The sequence below is a fragment of the Nycticebus coucang genome, chromosome 12, assembly GCF_027406575.1.
Source record: "Nycticebus coucang isolate mNycCou1 chromosome 12, mNycCou1.pri, whole genome shotgun sequence".
In the NCBI taxonomy this organism is placed as follows: Eukaryota; Metazoa; Chordata; class Mammalia; order Primates; family Lorisidae; genus Nycticebus; species Nycticebus coucang.
Window position 1 is genome coordinate 83,231,884 of NC_069791.1, and position 27,846 is coordinate 83,259,729.

General features: G+C 50.0%; 1 protein-coding gene across 2 annotated transcripts in view; it reads right to left on the reverse strand.

Moving 5' to 3' along the window:
* SBK1 (SH3 domain binding kinase 1) overlaps nt 1-27,507 on the reverse strand; it is a 52,527-nt gene extending 25,020 nt beyond the window's left edge. For both annotated transcript variants that reach the window (XM_053557529.1, XM_053557527.1), the window contains exon 1: nt 26,728-27,507. The gene's annotated coding sequence lies outside the window, so the exon portion shown is untranslated. The remainder of the gene's footprint in view (nt 1-26,727) is intronic.
* Nucleotides 27,508-27,846: the final 339 nt, after the last annotated feature.

Sequence of the window (27,846 nt, forward strand, 5' to 3'; positions counted from 1 at the left end):
CTTTTCTAGGTCAGAACCCACGAGGGGGCGAGAAAGAGGCTAGAGAAGGCTCGGGGGAGTCTGATAGGGTCACCTGGTCCAGTTTGTTGGCCCCTGCGGGACCGAACTGCCCCAGACTGTCCCAGTCTAAGCATGTGGGGCGGAGCTTGTGTCTGTTTCAAGGAGGGAAAACAAATCCAAGCTCTGCAATCGGATATGCATTCCCTCATTCCTAGTCTGTCCGTCCTTCCGTCTGTCCATCCGCCGTCCATTCATCCTCCCATCCAAGCTATTTCGAGCGAAACCTCCAACAGTCAACTTGGAGAAGAGGACCTTGGGGGCCGTGTCCAGCTGGGGTCACATTTGCAACCCCTGATGTAAACAGGCAGCGACTAGTTGAGGAATGCAGCTGGGTGGGGGTGGGGAGAGATTCTAGACAGAGAGGCAGCAGCAGGTGTACAGGCACGGGGTGCGAGGGAGTAATTATCTGTGTGGTAACCGGAAATTGGTGGCCTGGATGAAGAGGGGTAGATGAGGACAGAGACAAGATAGGGACAGCTCATCCTTCCTGGCCCTGTTCTCTCTCTCAGCCTCATTCCTGCGACAAGCTTTTTCCCTAGTGAGAAAAGCCCCCAGCACCCCCGACATCTTCCCTATTTCTTCTAAGTCTTTGATCAGGCTGTTTTGTCAACCCAGTGTAATCTTCCCAATCACGCCGATTGTTTCTAGAGCTTTTAGAGACTGTGATTGCAAACGCAAGTACCTGAAGGTCACAGAAATTAATGACTAAGGTCCAGTGTAAGGTGATGAGGAGCAGTGTAGACAAGGCGAACTGGGGCATCGTGGGCTGTGTGTAGCCAGATGATATTTCAAGAGAAGCAGGAAATCCATACTTTTTTTGTTTGTTTTTGGCCGGGGCTGGGTTTGAACCCGCCATCTCCAGCATATGGGACCGGCGCCCTACCGCTTGAGCCACAGGCGCCGCCCAGGAAATCCATATTTTAACATGAAATCTTCCAACATTTAAATGTTTGGAACTAATCCCCCAAATTCAGAAATACTGAATGAGCTAAATGAAACACGCTTTGGGGGCAAATGGAGCCATTGCCCATCATTTTGCAACCTCTGCTAGTGAGAATATTACTTCAGTTCCTAACTTGTCTTCCTCCTGCCTCTACCTAGATTATTTTTTCTGGAATCCAAGTCCTTTGTGACCATCAGCTCTACGAAATACAAATTGAATTCCATTGCTCCTCTACGTAAAATCTTCAAGGGCTCCCTGTGTACCTCAAGGTGTGAAGTCTAACCTAACCTGGTACTCAAAGCCCTTAGCATTTGGAGCTGCTTACCACTCTCCTACTGAGGACTTCTCTTCTTCATTAACTTTTTTTTTTTTAAGACATCTAGGGTTGGGTGGCGCCTGTGGCTCAAGGAGTAGGGCACCAGTCTCATATGCCGGAGGTGGCGGGTTCAAACCCAGCCCCGGCCAAAAACCAAAAAAAAAAAAAAAAAAAAAAGAAAGGAGGCTGCCTGCAGACAGCCCACTGCTATTAAGACATCTAGGGTTGGGCGGCACCTGTGGCTCAGTGAGCAGGGCGCCGGCCCCATATACCAAGGGTGGCAGGTTCAAACCCAGCCCTGGCCAAACTGCAACAAAAAAATAGCCGGGCATTGTGGCGGGTGCCTGTAGTCCCAGCTACTCGGGAGGCTGAGGCAGGAGAATCGCCTAAGCCCAGGAGTTGGAGGTTGCTGTGAGCTGTGTGATGCCACGGCACTCTACCAAGGGCAATAAAGTGAAACTCTGTCTCTACAAAAAAAAAAAAAGACATCTAGGGTTGACCAGCTAGAGTGCAGTAGCATCATCATAACTCACTGCGACCTCAAACTCCCGGGCTTAAGCTATCCTGCTTCCTCAGCCTCCTGGGTAGCTGGGACTACAGGTGCATGCCACTATACCTGGCTACTTAAAATATTTTTAGAGAAGGGGTCTTCTGTGGTGCTTAGTTTCTAACTCCTGGCCTCAAGCAGTCCTCTAGCCTCAGCCTCCCTAAGTGCTGAGATTATAGGCATGAGTGACTGTGTTCACCCTCCATTCAGCCTTGACCTCAGCCAGATTGTTCTAGAACATCTGCTTTATCATACCTCCATACCTTTGTATGCCCAGTTTCCTCTGTCTAGAGCAGTGATTCTCAACCTTCCCAATGCCGTGACCCTTTAATACAGTTCCTCATGTTGTGGTGACCTCAAACCATAAAATTATTTTCATTGCCCACTTTTCTCTTTTTTACAAATGTGGAACCTGAGGCCTAGAGAGGGACAGAGGTAAAACTACCTTGAAATGCCCCTAGCCATGGTTATCTAGAGTTACCCAGTTCAAGGCCATCTTTTGCAAAAACTTCCCTGATTCCTCCTCAGCTCAGGCTTTTATGACCCACAAAGTCATCAGTAAAGGTTTGCCCAAATTCTCTATGAGTAATCAATGATCCCCACCCAACTCTCAGATCGGCAGGATGGAAGTCCTGGTCCCTAAAGGGGGTACACTCTTGCCAGAGTTGAATTAAGTTTAAGCTATGTCGGTGGCGGCGCCTGTGGCTCAGTGGGCAGGGCACCGGTCCCATATACCGAGGGTGGTGGGTTCGAACTTGGCCCCAGCCAGCTAAAACAGCAGTGGCAACTGCAACAAAAAAATGGCCGGGTGTTGTGTCAGGTGCCTATAGTCCCAGTTACTTGGGAGGCTGAGGCAAGAGAATCGCTTAGGCCCAAGAGTTGGAGGTTGCTGTGAGCTGTAATGCCACAGCACTTCACCAAGGGCGACAGAGTAAGACTCTGTCTCAACATAAATAAATAAATAAAAAGTTTAAGCTATGTCTGCTGGCCAGAAACTTTGGACTCCAGCAGCCAAGAAAAGGCATCACCGTCCTGACAGTAGTAACTGACCCTGGTCAGCAGAAGAAGGCAGGGCTGCTTTTACAGAGTGAGAACAAGGAGAAATGTATGCAGAATCCAGTGATCCACTGCTTATGATAACCAAGAGTTTAAAGCCCTCAGGCTGAAGGTTTGGGTCACACCACCAGTAAACCCATCAAGACCTGCTAAGGGAATAGTTGAGGGTGTGAATAATTTAGACTGGATAGTGGGGAGGGAAAGTTACCAGTTGTGTAACTGCAGCAAGGGGAGGGGGGCTTAGTTTGTTCCACTAATCTCCCTTTTCAAAGTTTCCCCTTAGAGAGGCTGTCAGGGTCTGTGGAAGAGCTGGACAGTGCAAGGGGTAGAATGTGGCTGCCTTGAAAATTTGCCACTCAGACCTCTGCCTTCAGGAAAAGCAATTGACCAAGGGCAGCAGCTGTGAAACCCATCTATGATTTATGCAGGGGGCTCCATTCGGTTTCCCATGAGGTAATGCCAGCCAAAGCACTAAGATGTTGCACCTGTTCCTTAGGGACACAAAACTCCCCTAATGGGCAACTTTGGATCAAGGACTCCTTCCCTCTTGGCTTTGTAGAAACTTTTTTTTTTTTTTGAGACAAAGTCTCACTTTGTCACCCTGGGCAGAGTACCCTGGAGTCATAGCTCACAGCAATCTCAAACTCTTGTGCATAAATGATCCTCTTAATTCAGCATCCCAAGTAGCTGGCACCATAGGCACCTGCCACAATGCCTGGTTATTTTTAGAGTGGTCTTGCTTAGGCTGGTCTTGAACTCCTGAGCTGAAGCAATCCACCCGCCTCAGCCTCCCAAGAGTGCTAGAATTACAAACATAAGCCACCATGCCTGGCCCAGTGTTTAATTTTTTTTTTTTTAATTTAGATAAGTGGCTCACACCTGTAATCCTAGGCTGGAGTGTCATGGTGTCAGCCTAGCTCCGAGCAACCTCAGACTTAGGTTCAGGCAATCCTTCTACCTCAGCCTCCCGAGTAGCTGGGACTAAAGGCACCCACCACAACACCTTGATAATTTTTCTATTTTTAGTAGAGACAAGGTGTTGCTCTTGCTCAGGCTGATCTCTATGGCCAGTAACTTTTTTTTTTTTTTAAAGAAAGTTACTGGCCATACCGATCATTATGTCACCCTTGGTAGAGTGCCGTGACGTCACAGCTCACAGCAACCTCAAACTCTTGGGCTTAAGCGATTCTCTTGTCTCAGCTTCCCAAGCAGATGGGACTATAGGCGCCTGCCATAATGCCGGGCTATTTTTTGGTTGCAGTTGTCATTGTTGTTTAGCAGGCCCAGGCTGGGCTTGAACCTGCCAGCCTCGGTGTATGTGGCTGGCGCCCTAACCACTGTGCTACAGGTGCTGAGTCCAGGAAATTTACTAATATGCACTGCAGGCTAAGACTCTTCCTACTCACATTTCTTACTTCTGCCTCTCTCTACCCAGTTTTAGATTTGTTGCAGCCTGAGGGTCTTTCCAGCTTCCTCTGGCTCCCTCCCTTTTTGTACCTCCCAGGTGTTTTCTCTAATAAAACGGACCACATCTTGCCTGCTTCTCAGAGGATTGAACCATCACAACATAACTGAAGCAAGGAACGAAAGCAGCTGTTTGTAATGCTACAATCCTTTTTCCTTGACACCTAGGGATAAACCATTCTTGCCAGCTCAAAGGTGTGTATCCACAGCAATGCCGCCTTTTCACAGAGAGTTTTGACGGTGCAATTTAGATAGCAGAACACAAAGATAAAACTTGGCCATGATTTTCATAGCAACACAGAAGAAGCATTGGAAAACAGATCTCCATTTAGATTTCCTCTGCCAAGAGCCCACAACCCTCTTCAACGAAGGCATGTGGTTGTGTTTCTGGGCAGTTAGTCCTTACTCCCTGCACAAGGAAGCAGGGAGTTTCCTTGGAAAACAGTGATTCCAGGAACCCCGGGGACTTCTGATTACTATGTATCTTCCTTTTGGCTACATTTTATAGTCATTAGATGTGTTAGAAGTTTCTTCTGCTTTTGGTGGGAATGAGAAAGGCATTGCAAGAGTCTTTCCTTGTCCTCTAGGATCATTCTAGACATTTCAAACTGTATGAATTTGGGCAACTCTACTGACTGTACTGGAAGAAAGCTGTTAAGATGTTGTATTAGAGGCCAGGAGCAGTGGCTCACACCTGTAATCCTAACACTTTGGGAGGCCCAGGCAGGTGGATTGCTTGAGCTCAAGAGTGTGAGACCAGTCTGAACAAGAGTGAGACCCTGTCTCTCCTACAAATGGAAAAAATTGCCAGGCATGGTGGTGGGTGCCTGTAGTCCCAGCTACTTGAGAGGCTGAAGCAGGAGGATTGCTTGGACCCAGGAATTTGAGGTTGCTGTGAACTAGACCGACACCACAGAACTCTAGCCCAGAGTGAGGCTCTGTCTCAAAAACAAAGAAAAAAGAAAACTGGGCGGCACCTGTGGCTCAGTGGGTAGGGTTCTGGCCCCATATACTGAGGGTAGTGGGTTTGAGCACGGCCCCGGCCAAACTGTAACAAAAAATAGCTGGGAGTTGTGGCAGGCACCTGTAGTCCCAGCCACTTAGGAGGCTGAGTCAAGAGAATCCCCTAAGCTCAAGAGCTGGAGGTTGCTGTGAGCTGTGATGCCATAGTGATAAAAGTGAGACTTTGGGCTTGGGGCCTGTGGCTCAAGCTGCTAAGGCGCTAGCCACATACATCTGAGCTGGCGAGTTCAAATCCAGCTCAGGCCCGCCAAAACAACAATGATAGATGCAACCAAAAAATAGCCAGGCATTGTGGCGGGCGCCTGTAGTCCCAGCTACTTGGGAGGCGGAGGCAGGAGAATCGCTTGAGCCCAGGAGTTGGAGGTTGCTGTGAGCTGTGATGCCATGACACTCTACGCAGGGCGACAGCTTGAGGCTCTGTCTCAAAACAAAACAAAGGAAAACCCAGATATCATAGTGGACATATTGATGTACTTCATGCTAGGGGGAAATAATGGCATTTGGGATTTCTCCAGTGTGTTCTCTGATGCTCCTTAGCGCTATGTCCCCTGTCAGAACAGAGAGAAGTCATTCCTGGCTTGCTGGTCTGCATCACAGTGTTCTTGCAGCATAGGAAAACCCCCTCCCCAGGGCCAGGAAGACACAGGTCAAGTTCATGCTGATAAGAAAATACAAGAGGTTCGTGATGACCCAAGATGGATCAGACAGAAGATGGACCTGGAGACGCTGGATCATTGAATCTCTCAATACCTTTTTAGAGAATATTCTGAAGTGATGGCGTTCCAGCAGGAGTGCTAATGAGCTCTCCAGTCCCCAGGCTGAAATACAACTCTATGACCGTGGCCAGCAGGACTCCACTGATGATGGGAAGTGCAGTGTGCTGGCAGTGCCCAGGGAGAGAACCTGCTTCTTTGTGATAGCGCAGAGCTGCTGAGCTGCTTGTACTCGGGGCTGCTTTGAGTTGGAAATTCTGTTTCTTACAGCTGAAAGTGTGCCAACCCATAGGAGAAGAACAGCCCTAAAATCCTGAGTGGTTGCCCTGGGGATGGAATCCAGGAAATGGGCCTGGGAGGTGTACAATAGGAATTCATCTCTACCAGTCGCGTTTTGTCTTTTGTTAATTAAAATATCTGATGCAGGGCAGCTCCTGTGGCTCAGTGAGTAGGGCGCCAGCCCCATATGCCGGGAGTGGTGGGTTCAAACCCAGCCCCGGCCAAACTGCAACCAAAAAATAGCCGGGCGTTGTGGCGGGCGCCTGTAGTCCCAGCTGCTTGGGAGGCTGAGGCAAGAGAATCGCGTAAGCCCAAGAGTCAGAGGTTGCTGTGAGCAGTGTGACGTTATGGCACTCTACCCGAGGGCGGTACAGTGAGACTCTGTCTCTACAAAAAAAATAAATAAATAAAATAAAATATCTGATGCAAATATAATAACATGTTAACATTGATCCGAGCTGTGGGTATGCACAGGTTTACACTTTTGTGTAATTTCTTTCACTTTTTTCAAAATAATTAAAAATTATTCAGTGGAAATGTTTTTTAAATGGGATCTTAACAAAATGGAGGCTGGGGAGGAAACCCAGGAAGAGGAAGGAGGAGAAATGAAAATTTTCCTTATATGATTCTGTTTCATTTTAAAGCCAGATCCAAGAACCACCTAAAATGGCCTCATCTATCTCACTCAGAGAAGCATTAGGAATGGGTAACAGGTTTATCTCCCCTGGGTTCGCCCCACAGACCTGCTGCTCATGAAGGCCCTGAGTGCCATGCTCAGGGCTCAGTTGTGGCTGTTACTCTTGGAAGTTGGCTATTGAGGATCTGATGGGTCTTTTTTTTTTGTAGAGACAGAGTCTCACTTTATGGCCCTCGGTAGAGTGCCGTGGCCTCACACAGCTCACAGCAACCTCCAACTCCTGGGCTTAAGCGATTCTCTTGCCTCAGCCTCCCGAGTAGCTGGGACTACAGGCGCCCGCCACAACACCCGGCTATTTTTTGGTTGCAGTTTGGCCAGGGTCGGGCCTGAACCCGCCATCCTCGGTATATGGGGCCGGAACCTTACCGACTGAGCCACAGGCGCCGCCTGATCTGATGGGTCTTGACCCCGTCCATGTTATTTGACAGGGAGCAGGGAGCTTCCTCCCAGAACCCGCAGAACTGAGGCAAGATTCTCAGAGCTGTCCAGTCCCGGCTCCTTCCACGGGGATGGGTCACCAAAGCCATCCCCAGGAATTGTTGACCTTTGGCATGAAATAAGGGCTGTCTAGAACACATCCCTAGGGGTCTGGCTTTAATGATGTCCTAGTTTGGGTTTCCCAGAAACAGGCCCTGAGAAAAGGAGTCCAGAGCAAGTAGTTTATTCAGTAGGTGATCCCAGGTCGGGAGGGGAGAAGCAAAATAGGAAAACAGTGACAAAAGGTATGTTATAAAGCACGTTACCACTGTGGGCAAATGGAGGTAAACCCCACTGGGAAACTCTCAGAGGCAGTGCAGAGCATACTTCTTAGAGTTAACCCTTCCAAGGGCAAAGGAGCTAGGATATTTATCAGTCACTGGGGAGATCTCTGGGGCAACAGGCATGTGGGGGGCAGTGCCATGGCTGTGGGCCGATCAGAGAAGGCCTTCAGGAAAAGAGACAAGGATGCTGGTGAGTAGAAGCTGGGAAGGGAGTGGGGAACAGACAGTGTCTACCACTAATGCCTGGGGCTTAGAACAGTGTCCTGATGCATCTAGAATGATGCCTGCATCTTCCAAGTGGAGCACACAGACCTCTGTCATCCAGTATCTGTCCCCCATCTTCTGACAACAGAACCCAACTTCCTTTAAGAACCCTGTTCCTGGCTGTGCATGGTAGTTCACACCTATAATCCCAGCACTCTGGGAGGCCCAGGCGGGTGGATTGCTTGAGCTCACGAATTCGAGACCAACCTGAGCAAAATATGAGACTCCCATCTCTACTAAACATAGAAAAACTGAGGCAAGAGGATTGCTTGAACCCAAGAGTTGGAAGTTGCTGTGAGCTATGATGCCACAGCACTCTACCCAGGGTGACAGCTTGAGAGTCTGTTTCAAAAAAGAAAAAAAGAACCCCATTCCTGGGCTGGATATGACGGCTCATGCCTGTAATCCTAGCACTGTGGGAGGCCCAAGCAGGTGGATTGCCTGAGCTCAGGAGTTCAAGATCAGCCTGAGCAAGAGTGAGACCGATCTGTACTAAAAATAGAAAATACTAGCTGAGTATTGTATTGGGCCCCTGTAGTCCCAGCTACTTGGGAGGCTGAGGCAAGAGAACCATGTGAGCCCAAGAATTTGAGGTTGCTGGGAGCTATGACTCCATAGCATTCTACCTAGGGTGACAAAGTGAGACTCTGCCTCAAAAAAAAAAGAACCCCATTCCCTACCACACCCTTCCCTACTCATTACGGGATCTGATGGTGTGGTGGTCTTGTGACCCAGCCTTCACTGACCACTGCATAGCAACCCTCTGGCCTTGACTATTATTTGTGAGATGGGTCTGTGACCCACACCGGGCCAGTAGGACAGAAGCTTTCTTTTTCTTTTTTGCAGTTTTTGGCCAGGGCTGGGCTTGAACCCGCCACCTCCAGCATGGGCCGGTGCCCTACTCCTTTAAGCCACAGGTGCCACCCCAGAAGCTGTCTTTCCATAGCACTGAAAGGCAGTAGGATGTAAGCCTGGAGTTGCCGCCATCCTGGAGGAAGAAGCCCACACCCTAGAGTGGCAGAATGGAGCCCCTTGATGTAGCCATACCTGAAGACTCTTTCCAGTTATGTGACCCAGTAAAGTCCCTTTTGTGCTTAAGTCAGTTGGACTTGGGTCTTTGTCTCTTACTACTCCAAGATCTCTGTATTATGTATAAACGTGGGGTTCTAAAGTATTTAAAAATTCGAGAGTGAGTTAAACATTCTCTTCTCAGTCCTATCATAATCACTGTTTCTTCATTCACTATTTCCTTAGCATCCTGAGTGTGCAAGGGGATTCTCAGAGGAAACCCAGCCTGCCTGAGCAGGAATTTCAAATCCTTGAAGTTCAGCTCCTGCCTCCTAAGCCTGGTTATTCTTGTGGCAATGTGAGGAGCTAGTGGGTTCACAGTTGAGCAGGTGGGCTAGCTGCCTGAGCCCTTTGCCCTTTAAGTTCCAGAGGGAAACCTCTGGGCCAAGGTATTCAATCATTCATTCGTCCCTTTCTGAGCACCTACACTGGGAAGGCAAGGGATGAAAAGATGGGCTAAACAACACTATCCTTGCCTTCAGAAGCTTCCAGCCTAGCAGGGGAGACGCTGCACTAATCATACCAATAAATGTAAAATTCTGACTGAGACCCCAGGGTGCAAAGGAGAGACAATGGTTGGGGTTTCCTGGAGGAAGCGAAGGTCATGCTAGTCTGAAGGGTGAGCGGGAGCTGAGTGGGCCCCCTCAATTCCCTAAGCCTGCCTGGCAGCAACTCCCTCCGACCTTTGAGATCTTATGCCCTGCAACTTTGGTAAGTCCTGCTTGTTGTCTACATGGCCCACTTTCTTTACTTGGTCCCAGGTGAGGTGAAGGTCACCTTCATGGAGCATCTTCCTTCTAATACTTTTTAGGCCATCTGTCATCTCAGGTATGGGCCTCTAAACTTTGATTAGGCACCTTAGATATGACGATATACCCTGTCCTAAGTCTTTCTTGCTCATTTCTTATCCCTTTAACGTCTCCCAGGCTGAGGGCTCTTCCTAGGCCCAGCCTATTCCTGGCACCCTCCAAAGCTGTCCCCTCCCCTCCTCCAGGTCCTCGACCTCAGGGGAGCCTCTGTTCATGCCCACCTATTTATTTAATAAGCACATACTTGTCCCAGGACAGGTGCTAAGCATTTTACACAAATTAACTTATTTAAAACTTATAACAACTCCATGGTATGGGTGTTCTCATTGTTACATATCAGAGACACAGAGAGATTGAGGAGTTTGCTGAAGTCACATCCTAGCTGAGACGCAAACCCAAGACCCTAAGTACTTTCCTGCCCAGCCCCTCCCGTCCCTTGCCAGCCTCACCTACTTCTCCCACCTGATACCTTTTTATCCCATTTCCATCCCTCTCCCCACCACCTTCCTATTCCCATTTCCATTCCTGCCTGGGAGGGTCACTGTCCTGGTGTCCTGGATTGGGGGCAGGAACAGGGTGGAGGCCTGGGTGCTGGAGGGGCCCAGGCCACACCCTGCTCCACTCCCAGCCTGGGGAGGCTTGGCTGAGCCAGGGGCCTAGAAGAGACAGGCTGGGGTAGGAGCAGCAGGGGGCTGGGTGGAGCCAGGCCTGCAAGCCCTAATTAAGTCAGTTAATTAGGAAGGGAGGAGAAGCCTTGTGGGAGTTAATGAGTTTGGCTAATTAGGTGGATGCTGGAGAATGGTTCAAATTCTAGTGGCTGAGGAGAGACAGGGGCTTAGCCATGGTGGAGGGAGGAGGAGTGAGATGTGAGGCAACTCTTGTGTCACCAGGGTCTGTCTGAGGCCACCCCAGGGTCTTTTTTTTTTCTTTTTTCACCCCAGAGTCTTATTTAAAGTTACCATCAGGGTCTGAAGTCCTTACCAGGGCCACATATGACAACATCTGGGCTTGAAGTCACCACTGAGGCCTGGTCCCTTGTCACCCATCCCTTGGAGGTTAAATATGGATCACCTTTGAACATTTCAGCAGACAGAAACTGAGTCCTGACCCTGCGGTTCTTCAGAACAACCATGACAATTCTTGTGATTCTTTGGGCACCATGGCTGCTACTACAATGCCCCTCTATTTCAGCTGGCAAAGATGTCCTCATCCTCTGTCACCACTGAAAGTGGGGGCTTGCAGCCTCCCAGTTCACAGATGTGATGGCTGAGGCCAGGGGATGAAGGGGCTCGCCTTGACACATTCTCAGCCTACTGCTCCCAGTACAGATTTCGGATGCAGGGCCATGGGGAAGGTAAGGGAATGTTGTTTCCCAGGCCCAGTCCAGTCACCCTGAAGGCCACCAGCTGCCTGGGAGCCTGCAGGCTCTCTCTTGCTTGCCCTGATTCTCTCTAATCATGGGATCCTGAACAACAGCCCATGGACAGAGCAGTTAACACTGTGAGGTGTAAGTACTTGACTCAGGGCCAGCTACAGAAGGACCGGGACCAGAGGAATTTAAATGTAGGCCTCTTGTTCAGAAAGCAGAAAAAAGTTTTTTTCTTTCTCCCAAGATCCCTCTTCCAGCTTATCATGGTGGTTTTCACTTCCTATTCAACATCATGGTCCCTTGGGCACAGGAACACTTGTGAGGCAAGTGCAGACCCTCACATGTATCCCGAGCCACCTTTCTGTACACCTAACACGGTCTCTTCCTTTACCTAGATGCCTGGCAGCCAGGGGCCACAGGCAGCAGCAGTGGGAGGGAGAGATGTGGCCAAGCCCTGCCCAGGGGAGGTGGTGGGCTCTGCTTGTTCATGGAGTGAGGCAGAGGCTCCATGTCCCCAGTACAGCCTCTGCTGTCCCATCAGACTTCACATGCAAATTTAAAGATGAAATTATTAAGGATTTCAAGACACTGACCATAGCATTGAAGCCCAATCACATGCCCTGGTCCTCTGTGCTGGTCATGCGTCCACGGAGCCAGCCCTGCATAATCCCTGTGAACTAGTTGAGTCTTCACAGCTGCCCTGCACACTTAGTACTGCTAGTGCCCTTGTTTCACATACTTGTTCATTCATTCATTTAATTACCAAATATTTATTGGGCACCTCCTACATCCTAAGTGCTCTTTGCAGTGAACTAAACAAAAAAAACTCCTGCCCTCATGGAGCCTCCTTGCCAGTAAGGGAAGAAGACAACCCACAGGAGAAATAAGTAAATAATTATGTTTCAGGGGGTTAGCTCCAGGGAAGAAATAAAGCTGGGAAGGGGGAAGCATGTGGGAGATGATGACATTTGAGCAGAGACTTGGAGGAAGTGAGGGAGGGAGTTTTGCAGATAAGGGGAGGGACCATGAGGCCCTGAAACCTTCATGCACTTGGAATCTCCAGGATCAATGAGGAGGCTGATGTGGCTGGGATGAGGAGTGATAGAAACAGTTCATTCAGGGCCACCATAGGCCTTTGGCTTTGACTATGAGGTTGGAATCACTGGAGGGGTTGGAACAGAAGAGAGATGGGCTGTGTCTTAGGTTTTTTTTTTTTTAGAGACAGAGTCTCACTTTGTCGCCCTTGGTAGAGTGCTGTGGTGTCACAGCTCACAGCAACCTCCAGCTCCTGGGCTTAGGCGATTCTCTTGCCTCAGCCTCCCGAGTAGCTGTGACCACAGGTGCCCACCACAATGCCCGGCTATTTTTTTGCTGCAGTTCGACCGGGGCTGGGTTTGAACCCGCCACCCTCGGTATATGGGGCTGGCGCCCTACTCAGTGAGCCACAGGTGCTGCCCCAAGATGTGTCTTAGGTTTTAACAGGCTCTTCTGGGTGCTATGGGGAGGAGGACAGACTGTGGGCTAGGTTGGAAGCAGAGAGAGACCCATGAGGAGGCCACTGCATCAGGCCAGGGGGGAGAAGATAACAATTTGGACAAGGGCATAGGCATGGAAACAGTAAGAAGTAGCTGGATCCTTGATGTATTTGGACACAGCCAACAGGATCTTCTGATGGACTAGACAATGGTTATGGGACTCTGAGAGGAGATAGAATGACTCCCAAGGCTTTTGGTCTGGGCACCTGGGCCATGAAGTCCCTCGAACAGCTGAGAACACCAAGCGGCTCTCTTCCAGTCCAGTCCCTGGGATTCCTTGCCCCGGAGGGTCTTCTCCCATTTTGGGGGCACCCCACCCCTCCAGTTCTGCATCCTTACCTGCTGTGGACCAGCAGTTAAGCCTTCTTAGGCACACCCCCCCCCCACCCAGAGTCACAGATGCAAGAGTTCCCAGGAGCCAGGAAGGTGCCATGATAAGGGACAGGGCCTAGGCAGGGGCAATGGTAAGCCTGAGAGCCTTGGCCTGTTATGGGGGGTGGTCCTCGCTGTTGCCATGTGAGAATGTGGACTGAGGTTCTCAGAGCTTCCGAGTTTTCAAGAGAAGTTGGAAATCTGGATCTTAGGATGTAACGCCCTGATTTAAAATATTGGTAAATCATTAGAAAAAGTCAGAGAGCACACCCTTCTGTGGTACCAAGGATAGGGAGGCTGCTCTTGCGGACCATCTGTCCCCAGCAACCTCCACACCCAAGGTCTCTGAGTTGTACCAGCTGCAAAGGTGGGAATGCAGACACTCCCTGGTGTCTGGCTTTATAGGTCAGAGCTTGGCTGGTCTAGGGCAGAGCTGGGGTGAGGAGCAGTTAAGAGAATGGCTGGGAAGAACCCCCTGGAGAATGGCAGTGACACTGCCCCAGGGATGATGTGGTTGCCAGGAAAGGGCAGCTGCTGGTCCCTTGGGCTCCAAGGCCTGGAAAGGGTGAGACCAAAGCCAGGAATAAGTCACACAGCGAGGTCTGTGCTCAGACAAAAGATCCAGTAAGGCTGAGCATCAGGGAAGGTGACTAGGCACCTCTCTCTCCCTGAGGTAAAGACCACAAGTCTCCCCCCTGTAGCAGGCAATCTCATTTATCCTCAAAACGACGGAACCATTGCAATATCCATTTTACAGTTGACCAAACTGGGTCACAGAACCTTTAAGTAACCTGGCCAGGGTCACATGACCCGGAAATAGATGGCCTGGAGTAAGACCCAGGAGTATGTGGCTGCGAAATCTGATCTCGAACAGAGAGGTTGTCAGGAAACCAGCGGAGGCTGCAGAGCCGGGCTCCATGCCCGGCAGTCCCCCCGTGTGTGAGCGCAGCGCGCCCTCTAGTGGGATGTTCGCCGCTGTGCAGGACGGACCGAGGGACCGCTGCCGGGCGCATGCGCGCGCTCTCAGGCTGCCCCTCTGTCCCTCTGTGCCTCTGTCTTTCTCAACAAGCACGTTTACTGTCTGGTTCTCAAGGGGAACCATTTCCACCTTCTGCTCACCTGCGTCTCAGGACTTGTAGCCACCCCTACTCGGCTGTCCTATTCAAAGAGCCTATCCCTGGTTGAGGCTTGCATGGCTCTGCCAGCCCCAGGATACCTTCTTGCCCTCCTCCTCGGCAGAATCTGGGTCTCTTTGTCTACACCGTGGTTCTCAAACTCTGCAGCACGTTATAATCCACTGGGGAGCTTTCAAAAGTCCTGCTGGGGTTCCGCCCCAGGAACGCCTCCCAGCAAAGCACCCCCACCTGGCCACCACTCCTGCTGTGGTCCCTGCCCGACATAGCGTCGCATCCTCTTACTACTCGCAGCAAGCAGGCCAGAGCTGCCGGGGGTGGGGGTCCCCCGTCAGCTGTCAGTGTACCTTCCCATTCAGAAACACTCGGCCCCGCCCCACAGCCCGCTGTGCCTGCCAGGTGCCTTTTCCTGCCCTCTCGGAGCAGCGTTCCTTCGCCTTTACTTTGCCAGTGAATCTCCAGGGGATCTTGGCGAGGCCGGAGATGCCGCGCGTCTAAACAGCCCGGGGGCGCAGACCCTGCCGCTCCGCAGACCCCACTGTGCATGGCCAGGTCTCGGATGACTCTTTTCCACCACCTCATCTCTCCTTAAACTGTGGCTCCCACTGAGCTGAGAAAGCAGATGGATCCCGACACAGCCCCGCGGCCTCCGCGCGCAGACCGCCAACCCACCTGGCGCCTCCCTCTTCCAACTCTCCCCACCTTTTGGCCGCAGGCGGGCCCTCCTCCCGAGGAGCCCACAGGGCTGCGGAGACCCGCTCCAGGGGGCCTGCCCTCTCCGCCCCGCCTCACCCGCCTCGTCCTTTCCCCAGGACATTCTCTTGGGCATCCAGGCTCCAGCGTCTCCTCCTGACCCACATCACATTTCTTGGCTCTCCTGGTGGCTGCTTGACGGAGCTGGCTACATTGTCTCTGCTCTGCCACCTCCTAGTCTCTTTTGCTCTTATCCCTGCTTTTCTAAAAATATATATGTACACACACACATATATGCACACACGTATATACATTTGTAAATATACTTTCAATTTTTTATTCAAGCTAAATGTGCCCATAGTTTAGAATCACAGGGGCCCCACCCCTCTTCTCCCACCCCCATGTCCTTGTTAGGGATAACCATTTCAGCTCTTTTAGAGGCCGATTAGTCATTTTTTACCTCCGCATTTCCTACATGACATGTTTACATTGCTTCCTTTCCAGTTTTAGGCATTCCCTACCAGCTTTCCACTTTGGGAGAAGAGGATTTAGCTTCTTACGTACATCCCTCTCCCACCCTACCCCCCACTTCCTATCTTCACCCTCAAAATAACAGTCGCATCATAATATTGGTGGTATTACTAATGTTTGCATGTGGTGGAAACCTCACAGCTCTATATGGAAGATTATGTTTTCTTCCCCCTTTTAAATAATAGGCTTTATTTATTATTTTTTGGAGACAGAGCCTCAAGCTATTGCCCTGGGTAGAGTGCTGTGGCATCACAGCTTACAGCAACCTCCAGCTCCTGGCTTAGGTGATTCTCTTGCCTCAGCCTCCCGAGTAGCTGGGACTACAGGCACCCGCCACAATGCCCAGCTAGTTTTTGGTTGTAGTTGTCATTGTTTGGCAAACCCGGCCGGATTCGAACCTGCCAGCTCAGGTTTATGTGGCCGGCGCTTTAGCCACTTGAGCTACAGGTGCTGAGTCAATAGGCTTTAATTTTTAGAACAGTTTTAGGTCTACAGAACACTTGAGCAGAAAAGTGTTTGAATCTATCAAGAGTTTAGTTTGGTAGTCTACCCACCAACATTTCTCCTGCCACTAACACCTTGCATTGGTATGGTACACTTGTTAAAACTGATGAACCAACATCAGTACATTATCATTAACTAAAGTTTGTAATTTATATTAGGGCTTACTCTTTGTGTGCACAGTTCTGTGGGTTTTGACAAATGCACAATATGGAATCTGCCATGACAGGATCTCACAGAATAGTTTCACGGCCATAAAAATCCACCATGTTCCCCCTATTCACCCATCCCCGTCTCCCCCCAATCCCCTGGCAATCACTGATCTTTTTACAAGTACCATCTTGGGTGGTGCCTGTAGCCCAAAGGAGTAGGGCGCTGGCCCCATATACCAGAGGTGGCAGGTTCAAACCTGGCCACGGCCAAAAACTGTAAAAAAAAAAGTACAAGTACTGTCTCTCTGCAGTTTTGCTTTTCCATATTTTCCATATATTTGTCATGTAATTCGAGTCATACAGTACTTTTCAGACTCGCTTCTTTCACTTAGTAATATGCATTTAAGTTTCCTGTATGTCTTTTGGTGGCTTGAAAACTCGTATCTTTTATTGCTGAGTAAAATTCTACTGTATGGATATACCTTTTATTTATTTATTTATTTACTTATTTTAAGACAGAGTGTCACTATGTCGCCCTGGGTAGAGTGCTGTGATGTCACAGCTCACAGCAACCTCTTGGGCTTAAGCGATTCTCTTGCCTCAGCCTCTCAAGTAGCTGGGACTCGCCCGCCACAATGCCTGGCTATTTTTTTCATTGCAGTTGTCATTGTTGTTTTAGCTAACCCAGGCTGGGCTTAAACTCGCCAGCCTCAGTGTATGTGGCCAAGCGCCCTACCCACTGAGCTACGGGTGCCACCCTTCATATACCTCTTGAAAGACATTATGGTTGCTTCCAAGTTTTGGCAATTATGAATAAATTTACCATAAGCATTCAAGTACAGATATGACACCAAAACCACAGGCAATGGAAAGAAAAATAGACAAGTAGGAAAACATCAAACTAAAAATCTTCTCAGGGGAGAGCAAAGAGGGAAGGAGCGATGGGAGTTGGGGGGCCATGGTGTGTGCTCCACCTTTTGGGGGTTGGACACAATCATAAGAGGGACTTTACCTAACAAATGCAATCAATGCAACCTGGCTCTTTGTATCCTCAGCGAATCCCCAACAATAACAAAATAAATAAATAAAAAATAAAAAGCTTCTGCACAGCACAGGAAACAATCAATAGAGTTAAAAAGGCAACCTATGGAATGGGAGAAAATATTTGCAAACCACGTATCTGAAAAAGAGTTGATCTCCAGAACATATGAGGAACTCCTACAATTCAATAGCAAAACAGCTAATAACTCGGTTAAAAAGTGGGCTAAGAACATGAACAGACATTTCTCCAAAGAAGACATACCAATGGCCAACAAGTATATGAAAAATGTTCAATGTCAGCACTAATCATCAGGAAAATGCAAATCAAAACCAGGATGCGGGGCAGCACCTGTGGCTTGGTAGGGCACTGGTCCCATATGCCGGAGGTGGCGGGTTCAAACCCATCCCTGGCCAAATAAAAAAAAAAAAACATGATGCGCTATCACTTCATACCTCTCGAAATGGCTACAGTTTTAGACCAGTCTTAGGTTTACAGAACACTTGAGCAGAAAGTGACTCACGCCTGTAATCCTAGCATTTGGGGAGGCCAAGGTGGGAGGATCCCTTGACCTCAAGAGTTGAGACCAGCCTGAGTAAGTACAAGACCCCGTCTCTACAGAAAATAGAAAAATTATCAGGAGGCTGAGACAGGAAGATTGCTTGAACCTAGGAGTTTGAGGTTGCTATGAGCTATGATGATACCACTGAACTCTAGTCTGGGTAACAGTAAGACCCTGTCTCAAAAATAACAAAAACAAAAACAAAAAACCAATAGGAATCACAATATTGATTGCCTCTGTGTGTGTGGTAGGGGTAAGTGTTGACTGGGGCATGATGTAACTTTCTGGGGAGACAGAAATGTTCTGTGTGTGGATTGAGGAGTGAGGCGTGGATTATGCAGATGTATACATTTGTCAAAACTCATTACACTAGCTTGGCGCCTGTAGCTCAGCGCCTAGGGCACCAGCCACATACACGGGAGCTGGTGGGTTCGAATCCAGCCTGGGCCAACTACAACCGAAAAATAGCTAGGCGTTGTGGCACCTGTAGTCCCAGCTACTGGGGAGGCTGAGGCAAGAGAATTGCATGAGCCCAAGAGTTGGAGGTGGCTGTGAGCTGTGACGCCACAGCACTCTACCAAGGGTGATAGCTAGAGACTCTGTCTCACAAAAACAAAGAAACCTTCATTACACTGTCTACCTAAGATCATTGTATTTCACTGTAAATAAATTTTAAAAATAAAAGTACAATTTTAAAAACAAGCTGATGAGAAGCGCTGTGCTGGGCATGGGGATGGCTTGTTGACTCAGGGGTTCAACGTAAGAAACTTGGTTGGGAAGTTCCACTGGGCAATCCCCAAGGCCAGCCTATTTTGGTATTCTTTTTTTTTTGATTGGTCTGATTCTAAGATAAAAGGCAGACCTAATACAAATAAAGAAAAAGCAATTCGGAGGACACAGAAGCTATGCAGGGAGAAGAAAACTATAACAAGGAGGAAACAGTAGCAAAAGGCCTGTCATTAATATGCAGGGTGACCATAAAGGGTCAAAAAATGCAGGGTGCATTTTTTGCACACGAACTTTATGGTCACCTGTATTTAGAGATTGAGAGAAGCAAACTCTGGGGTCTCCTGAGACTTCTAGAGAGTTGAGACCTGACCCCAGGGTTCTGGGAGCCAAGAGGGGGAAGAAGGTCTGAGAAGGGGGAATGAGGGACCAGGGCTTCCCACAGTCAGGTTGGGTCTAGAACTCTTCCCTCATTAGTGTCTGGTGGCCCCCACCTTGGAGACCCTGTGTTCTACCTGATCTGGAGAGTAAACCTCCAGGCTTTGTTGGGTTGGGGCACAGTTGGTGCTCAGCTGTGTGCCCATGAGAAAGCACAGTCTGAGGATTAAAGTCCTTTTTAGCTATGTTAACCATTTGATGCAAGCATTCCAAATTGTATATGAAATCAGTACATTGTACCCCATAAATGCATTAATGGACACAGTTACGATTTAATAAAAAAAATCCACCTATAAATTACTATACTTAACTCTTAGATAGGACTTTGACATACTATATTTATAAAAAAAAAAAAAAAAAAGGCTCGGCGCCTGTGGCTCAAGCAGCTAAGGTGCTAGCCACATACACCTGAGCTGGCAGGTTCGAATCCAGCCTGGGCCCGCCAAACAACAATGACGGCTGCAACCAAAAAATAGCCAGGCGTTGTGGCGGGCGCCTGTAGTCCCAGCTACTTGGGAGGCGGAGGCAGGAGAATTACAGAGCCCAGGAGTTGGAGGTTGCTGTGAGCTGTGATGCCACTGCACTCTACCCAGGGCGACAGCTTGAGGCTCTGTCTCAAAAAAAAGCCCCTTTCTAAACCAACCCTGCTGGGTTTTAGCCCAGCTCTACTCTCACTTCCAGAAGTACATAGTCTATTAATATGGGCACCTTTTGAGGGGCTTTGTGGGGTAAATTCTGGGGCTCTTGGCTTCTCCCATTATCAGTTTAGGGTTCTCTTAAGGAGCAATTTCCTCTGTCCGCTAAGTCAGTTACCACACGTTTATCTGCCTTCTAGATCCCAGAATGGTGTAGCTATTGTTCCCCTTTTCAGTTGATTTGTTCTTGCTGATTTGTATTCTGGTAGGCAGAATAATGCCCCTCCCAAATGTCATCTCATAATCCCCAGAACCTGTGAATATGTTACCTCTATGGAAAAAGGGACTTTGCAAATGTGTGTTAAGGACCTTGAGATGGGGAGAGTATTCTGAATTCTTTAGGTGAACCCAGTCGAATCACGTAAATCATGAAAACCTTTCCCAGCTGTGGTCAGGGGCTGCTGGGTGAGGAGAGACTTAGGGCCAGAGAGATTCAATGCACCTTGCTGGAGGGAGGAAGCCACGGGCCAAGGGACACAGGTGTCTTCTAGAAACTGGAAAAGTCCAGGAAATGGATTCTTTTCTGTAGCTTCCAGAAAGCCCTTCCAGAAAGAGCTTTCTAGAGCAGTCTTAGCAACACTTTGATTTTAGGCCAGGGAGATGTGTGTTTGTTCTGACGTACAGAACCATAGGAATTAATTTGAGTTCAGTCATCTAAGTGTATGGTAATTTGTTATAGAAGCCAAACAAGACTGATACACACATCTTAAAAATATCCACTCACTATCCTTTTTTTGTTTGTTTGTTTGTTTTATTTTTGGTTTTCCAGACAGAGTATGTGCCACCCAGGCTAGAGTGCTGTGGTGTCAGCCGAGCTCACAGCAACCTCAAACTCCTAGGCTAAACCAATTCTCTTGCTTCAGCCTCCTGAGCATCTGGGACAACAGGTGCCCACCACAATGCCTGGCTATTTTGTATATTTTTGGTAGAGATGGGGTCTTGCTCTTGCTCAGGCTGGTCTTGAATTCCAGAGCTCAAGGAACCCTCTCACCTTCAGCCTCCAAGAATGCGAGGATCACATGCGTAAGCCACCAGGCCCAGCCACTCATTATCCTTTTAATGGCATTTTAGGACACAGAGAAGTTATGTGTGTGTGTTCAATGCTTCATCTTTGACTAGAAATCACCACTCAAACCTACTTTTGTCTCCATCCCTTTGTGACAGAGTTTATTTATTTTTGAAACAAGGTCTCACTAGGTTACCCTGGCTAGAGTGCAGTGGTGTCATAGCTCACAGCAACCTCAAACTCCTGGCCTCAAGCAGTCCTCTTGCTTTAGTCTTCCAAGTTGGGTGAGACTACAGATACACACCACAACAGCTGGCTAATTTTTCTACTTTTTTTAGAAATGATGTCTCACTATATTGCCCAGGCTAATCTTGAACTCCTGGCCTCAAGAGATTCTCCCATCTTGTCCTCCAAAAGTGCTGAGATTACAGGTATGAGCCACTGAATCCAGCTCATACGTGTTATTTCTTTTTTTTTGTAGAGACAGAGTCTCACTTTGTCACCCTCGGTAGAGTGCTGTAGCATCACAGCTCACAGCAACCTCCAACTCCTGAGTTTTTAGGCGATTCTCTTGCCTCAGCCTCCCAAGTAGCTGGGACTACAGGCGCCCGCCACAACGCCCGGCTATTTTTTTGTTGCAGTTTGGCCAGGGCCGGGTTTGAACCCATAACCCTCGGCATATGGGGCCAGCACCCTACTCTCTGAGCCACAGGCGCCGCCCCATACGTGTTATTTCTTAAAGGCTTTTGAATAACTCAGGGAAGAGCTGATTAGAGTCTGAACCCTGACAGGGCAATGAGGTAGAGGGAATGGAGGAAAGGGACCAATTTTTCTGATGGATAGGGTAGGACTCAGAAACCAATTGAATATAGTTGTGGAGAGTGAATGTGGGAGGAATTCAGAGGGTTTTCTTGCTTTCTTTGGAGACAAGATCTCACTCCATTGCCGAAGTTGGATTGTAGAGGTGCAATCATGGCTCAATGTAACCTCAAACTCCTGGGCTCCAAGGGATCCTTCTGCCTCAGCCTCCTGAATAGCTGGGAGTACACCCGGCTAATTAAAAAAAATTTTTTTATAGAGGGGTGGCACCTGTGGCTCAGTGGGTAGGGCCCCATATACCAAGGGTGGCAGGTTGGAACAGCAGTGGCAACTGTAACAAAACATAGCTGGGTGTTGTGGCGGGCACCTGCAGTCCCAGCTACTTGGGAGGCTGAGGCAAGAGAATCGCTTAAGCCCAAGAGTTGGAGGTTGCTGTGAGCTCTGATGCCACGGCATTCTACCCAGGGTGACAGAGTGAGCCTGTCTCAAAAAAATACATTTTTTTTTTTTTTTTTTATAGAGACGGGGTTACTTTATGTTGCCCAGGCTGGTTTGAACTCCTGGCCTTAAGGGATCCTCCAGCCTTGGCCTTCCAAAGTGTTGGTATGACAGGCATGAGCCACTATGCCCGGCCTCATGATATGTTCTAATCAAAGACTTCTACATTCTTTTGACTGTTCAGCATCTCTGAAGCCAGAGGACCAGGCTCTCCCTCCTTCTTGACACACTCTCTGCTGGCTTCCATGTCAGCACACGCCCCCGGCTTCCTCCTACTCTCCCCGCCCAGGTGCTCCTTCTCTGCCACCCTCACTGGCTTCTCCTCCACATGATCTGTGGAGGTGCTCAGGGCTACCTCCTGGTGACTCTTCTCTCCACTCTCCAGTGTGATCTCATGGCTTCCCATGCTGATTTTATGCTGATGACTCAGACATGAGTATTTTATCAGCAGCTGGGCTATCCTCCTCTGATATCCCCCTCTGAACTCCAGATTCAAGTCCTGCCTTGACATCTTCCCTTGGACACCTCACCTGCTTCTCAGCTGAAAATATCTACAGCAGAATTCCTGGATTTCTCACCGAACCTCTTCCCTCCCTTGAATCTGCTCAGCACTCATGTTCCTATCTAATCTCAGGCTCCAGCTTCATCCTGACTCCCTTCTTCCTCTAACCCAGCGGTTCTCAACCTATGGGTCGTAGCCATATTAAAGGGCCGAGGCATTAGGAGGGTTGAGAACCACTGCTTTAACCCATCAGCAAATTCTGTGGCTTCTGCCTCCTAGGCACAGGTATGTTTAGAAGGCATCACTTCCCCATGCCAACATCTGTGCCCACATCACCACTGTGACCTCCACACCAGCATCTTGTGTCCACTTGGCCCAGCAGCCATTGATTCTCCCCCAGAGCAGTCTGAGATATCCTTTAAATGTTATCAGATTATATCACTTCTTCCACTTAAAAGCTTCCAAAGGCTTCCCAATTCTATCTAGAACAAAATCTGTTCTCCCTGTGGCCACAAGGCAAATGTGATCTGGATGTCTCTGTCTCTCCAGCCTCACCTGGTCACTGTCCCTGTTGCCCGCTCTGCCCTAGACACACTGACCTTTGCTCCTTGAGCTCCCCACACTTGTTCCTGCCTCTGGTCCTCTCCATTCACTCTGCTGTGTGTCCCCCTGCCTTCCCAAGGCCTCCTCTCTAGGTCTCAGGGGATAGGGAAGGGGATTGAGGGGAACTCTAGACCTACCCTGGCCAAACACGCAGCACACTGTGCTGAATAGAGGTGCGAGCACAAGGCCCTTGGCTTCTGTTGTGGGACGAGGCAAGAGATTTGGACTCTCTTGGATGAAACGTCCCAACTTCTGCAAAGTGGGCATCTTCTCCACCACCCCTGCTTATTTCCTTCATGGAGGGTTTTGAACTTTGATGATCTTATGTGTTTCTTTCTTTGTGTTTTGTTTGACTCCCTCATTAGATTAAGCCCCACGAGGCAGGGATGATGTTGTCAGTCTGATTTCTGGCACTAGTCCACCGAAGGTGCTCAATGAACTCTGTCGTGAAATGAAGAAATGAAGGAACACATTGGGCATCTATTATGTGTCGGATGCGTCATGTATACAAGTTATTTCATTGTCATGACAACCCAATGAGGTTTTCCCACTAGACTGCACTTCCCAGCTTCTCCTACGGTTAGCAGCTCTGGCCAAGGCATGTGGGCAGAAGCGAAGGTGGCCACTTCCAGCTTTGGCTCATAAAAACTTCATGCCTGATCTCCACTCTTGCTGTTCATCTGTGAGCTGGATGTGAGGATCCCACATCAGATCTGAGGCTCTGGGTGGCAACAGAGCCTCGAGCTGAAAGGAGCCTGGGTCCCTGAAAGACAGCGCAGAGCAGCGTCTCCCCCGACAACCCCCATCAGACTTTAAATAAGCAGGCTGGAAAACTCTGCTGTGCTGAGTTCCAACTCTACTTCCAAGCTGGTTTGTTATAACAACTTGCCTCACCTTAATTGATACATTAAAATACCACATGTAGGTGGCTGGTAAACAACACTGGGGGTTGACACTTTTGCTGAGACATTTTTGTTAAATGCAGAAGTGTTTAATCAGATGATCTTTTGCAACTTGATGCAGAAGTGTTTAATGCAGATGATCTTTTGGATCATCCCACAACAGAAGTTGAGGGCCTGGTGCTCACACCTCTCTTACAGCACACTGTGCTGCTTGTTCGTGTGTGCTGTTTTGTCCCTGTTAGGCTGTGAGCCCCTCCAGGGAAGTGCTTGTGTCACCTTCATCTCTGGCTTCAGCATCCAGTCCCCAGGGTGTGTCAGAGAAAGCTTGTTGAATCCACAAATTAGTAAACAGATTACCTACACCCCTTATTGCTTCTCTGTCCCTAAAAATACCCAAGAAAATCCAGCTCTTTAATTTTACAGAAGCCCAAAGAGAAGAAATGACTTCCCCGGGGTCACACAGAAGCAGGAGGCAGTGGAATCAGCTTGCCCCAGGGCTGCTAAATGTAGCAGCCATTCAGGAGTGAATCCTGAAAGGCTGAGAGGGGACAAGGGTGGTAGGGAGTGGTAAAGGGCAACCACAGACTCCTCTTAGCCCTGTGGTGACCCCACCCAGTCTCACTGCCCCACGGTTCCTCCCCCTACAGCAAAGAAACACTCCAGGGCCTCCCCTCCTCCCTCCCCAGCCAGCACTGACTGCTCCTGCAGCCTGGGCGGGCACATCACTCAGTATTTTTAGCTTCACCACCTGGCACCTGTGGTCACTGTCTCTGCCCAGCCTGGCCGTGTCTCCTCCCAGGCCTTAAAGGGCCAGAATCTGCCAACTAGAAAGGAGGCCAACTCCTGCAACCGTAGGTCCAGGGCAGGAGGCAGAGAGAGACAGCTGGGGGTGGGAGATGGAAGGATGAGAGAGGAGGCGGCAGGATCTCCTAAGACCTGTGCCTGTCTCATTCTGGGGCTTTCTGGATGCTGATTTGCTCAAGTTGCTCACTCGGGGAACCAGTCAATACCATATATCCATCCCCTCCAAGACCTGAGTCTCCAAGGCAGGGCCTGGGAGTAGAGTCAACTCAGATGGTTCCAATGCCCTGTCTTTTTCTGTGTCACATTCATTCATTCATTCATTCACTCAACAAGCATTTTGAGCTCCTACTATGGACACAGTGGTTCTATCCTGAGTCTGTTGCTTTGGGATTCAAGAAGCACTTGTGCACCTGTAATTTCACAAGGTCTCCTATCTTGCTCTTGTTTTGTTTCAGGCCCTCCCTATGGCCTAGTCCTGTGCGTATGGATCAAGTCCTTGGCTCAGTGGTCAAGGCCTTTTGTGATCCAGCCTCTCTGTCCCTGTGGCCTCATCCCTACACACTTTCTTTTTCCCACCACGGAGTCTTTGCTCTTTCCTCAGCTTCACTCACCACCTGGGAGAGCACTTGCTCTTCAAGACAGACCTGGGACTCTCCTAGCATTTCTGCAAGCACAGGTGGTCCGTCTTTCCTCCCAACACCCTGGGCACAGTGCACCCACGCCCACTGAGGCGCCCACTATTCTGTGCCAAACTGCTCTGTCTTCTCTCTTTCCTACCAGGCAGGTCCCAGTTCCTGGCTCAGGCACTGGCACTCCATTGCACAGATGAGAAGACAGAGGCCCACACGGGGGAAATTAATTACAGATCCAGCATCCAACAGAGAGAGTAAGGGAGGAACCTGGCCCGGGACACAGGAGCCTACACCCCAGCCCTCTGTCCTTCAAGAGGCCTGCGGGGACAGCTGGCTTGGTTGTGCCTGCCCTTCTCCTGACCCAGGACAGTGCTGACTCAGTGCTGATGGAGGCATGGGCGGTCTAGGCTGGAGCAGAGGTGACCCCTGTCTCCCATGCAGATCCATTCCCAGAGCCTGTGGTCACAGCTTGGGTAATGCACTTGACTGAAGTCTGGGTTTCCCTGTGGGTGGGGCTGGGGAGAGCTAGCAAAAGGAACAACGGCCTCTGGGGTGTGAATCCCCACTGTGCCCCCACACAACCCCTCTTTCCACGTAGGTATGTAGAAATCACCCTCACAAACATATACACACTCACAGTCAAGCGCAGTCACTCCCAAATACCTCACAAACCTTCGTTCTCTCTCTGCCTCCCCTTCTCTCTTTTATACGCACACAAGCTAATTCAACAAAGACCAAACACCTGTTAGGTGCCAGTGGCCTGTGGGAAGGAAAGGGCAGGTGGGGCAGGGGCTTCCAAGAGGGCTTCCTGAAGGAGGAGGCAGGCATTCAGGTGGGCAGGGATGGAGTAGAGCCAGGGGAAGAGGAGTGTAGGCAGTTTCACTGGAGGGGAAACAGAGTGAGATGAGGTGGGAGGTGTCATCAGCCCAAATCACCCAGGCTTTGAACGGCCAGCCGAGTGTTGACTTCATTCTGTGGGAGCTGAGAGGTTTGGAGGGCTCTGAGCAGAGGAGGCACACCACATGGGAGGGGACTGGAAAGTCACTCAGGGGCCAGGGTGGGAGAGATAGGGAGGAGGCAGGGTGATAACTAGGTAAGAGATCTGAGTCTGAAGCAGGAAGGTGGCAGTGGGTGGCAAACAGTGGGCAGGCAGAGAGACTCAGAAGCAAGACCACCAGGCCCAGTGCTGTGCCCTCCCTGCCCCACGGCACTGACCTCCGCAGTGGGATCTCTTCCAGCAGCTCCTCCTCCTCCTCCCTGTGGAAGCAGACGAAGCAGAAGGCTGGTACATCATCGGCTCCACAGCCCGTGGGCCAGGCCGGAGGCAGCTCCAGGACAGGGCAGGGGTGGCTGGTGGCAGTCGTGGGAGCATTGTCCCCAGCCTGGACAGGAGTCCCTGAGCAAAAGTGCTCCAGGGTCAGCAGCCTGTCAACCTCAGGGCCCCGCACCTGCCCACCCACCACCTGTGCCTTTGCACTCAGGTTGCCCGTTGCCTCGGTCGGTAGAGGAGCCTGTGGCTCTGTCTGACAGGGGCTGCTGTCCTGATCCACAGGGGCTCCAGCCACTGGGCTAGGTCTCAGAAAGCAGCTTCCAGCCTGAACTCAGAAGTGTTGGCTGGGGGATGAAAGTCCGGTAGGGCTCCTCCTCACTACCCCGGTGGAGCCCTAGGCCCCTGGGTTGCCCACTCTGTTGCTGTCTGTCAGAGGCAGGACAGGGTAACAGGCTTGCAGATGACCTGTCCTTCTGGCCATCTGTCCATCCAGCTGTCTGCTCCTTCCTATCCAGCAAGCACGGCCACAAAGGCAGCTTCCCTAAGAAAGTTTGTTCTCCTATGCCAGGGTGGGTGGCATGGGTGGCCCCCAGGAGAGTGGGTTTGGCCTGCAGCTGGAAGGTGCAGAAGGACTGGGAGAGGCTGCCCAGTGCTCACGCTGTCCTGGAGAAAAGTTCTGACCCTGGAGTCCTGGTCATGTTCAGCTCCGACTAGAGGCTCCCTCTGCTCCCAGCTCCCTCTGACTCCAGTGGCTGCTTGCAGACCGGCTGGGCTGTGGGTATTAATAGCTCCACATTCACGCTGAGAAGTCTGGAGGTTAACTCCTTCTCTGCCAGAGCTGGGAAGGCCAGCGACTGGGCCAGTGAGATAGCCTCCTGAAGTGGCCAGGAGCAGAGGGAAAGGCGGCGCCTGGATGCCGCCCCCGCCCTGAGCCTGGCTGCCGCAGTGGACAATCAGTACCGCCTCCTGTCCACAAGGTTTGATATTGCACTGGGCAACCTGGTCTTGGTCAGGGTGCCCTGGCTACCTGATCCTTCCACTTGCACCTCCGGGAAGCCAGGTGG